Below are 1219 nucleotides of genomic sequence, written 5' to 3' on the forward strand. Positions count from 1 at the left end.
ACCTAGGCAAGAGCTATTTCACAGTTCCCAAGGGTGGGTAGGGTTTTCTTGACGTAATTGAAATTTCTTTCTTCCCATTTCTAAAAGTGCCTTTCCTGGTGGGTTTATTTGTTTTTTAATGTGGTACAGAATCAAACCCAGGACCCCATACTCTAATTGAGCTGGATTCAACTTAGAAACTTAAGATGTATATTTTGAACCTTATCTGGATCAAAATCTCCATCCCTAAAATTTCAGAAAGTACTGTGGTGGGATCTAGATGGTGACCTTGAAACTAAAGCCTCCTACTTGTGAACCAGGCAGTGGTTTGGGTGGATAGATTGAGGATTATAAAGATTGGCTTCCTGAGGAGAGGGCTGGTCTAGGTGAGTAGTCAGTATGATCAATAAAAGTCTTGACTAAAGATGTGGTCAGGTACAGGTGGCTCATACCTATAATCCTAGCTACTTAGGATGATCAGGGTTTGAGGCTTGCTTGGGCAAATAGAAACCCTATCTCAAATACCCAATAAAAAAAACAGGGCTTGTGGAGTGGCTTGAGTGGTAGAGCACCTGCCTGGCAAACATGATAGATACCCTGAGTTCAAACCTCAGTACTGCCAAAAAAAATCTTTATTGGCTGGTACAAATCTGAAATCCAATATTGCCTAACCTAAGGAATGTAGATAGGCAAGTGGCTGAAAGGTTCATTTACTAAGGATGGCAGGTTTAAAGGACCTGATACCAATCTCATCACTCTGAAGCTCAGCCCTTTGCTGGATTGCTTTAAAAGTGTAATGTATAGGTCAGCAGGTGAAGCCCAACCAAATGTTAAGTGACCTTGTATTGCTATGTGCTCTGGAACATCAGGGATAGAAAGTAGTTAGCAGCAAACTTTTGGAGGCATGTTTCAAGTTTTTGAGTGCATGCTTTGCAAGGAGTGAGCTCTGAGTTTAAACCCCAGTCCCACCAAAAAAAAAAAAAAAAAGTCAATCTTCATTCCTGTCTCCAAAGGCTATCAGTAGTGCTTACCAATAGGCCATCTTTCTGAAAGTAAGCTAGTGAATATAATATAAAAGATTTGAACTGGTAAATGTCTGATGCCTGCAGCTTACATGTTGTCTACTCTTTTTTTTGCACTGGGCTATCTCTTCACCTACCAAAGTAGGTAAGAGTAAGTACATATTGTGCAGGAAATACTTTGGGGGTATAGAAAAGCTGAAGTTTTACTTTTGTGAAAA

This window comes from Castor canadensis, chromosome 13, assembly GCF_047511655.1.
Source record: "Castor canadensis chromosome 13, mCasCan1.hap1v2, whole genome shotgun sequence".
NCBI classification, from domain to species: Eukaryota; Metazoa; Chordata; class Mammalia; order Rodentia; family Castoridae; genus Castor; species Castor canadensis.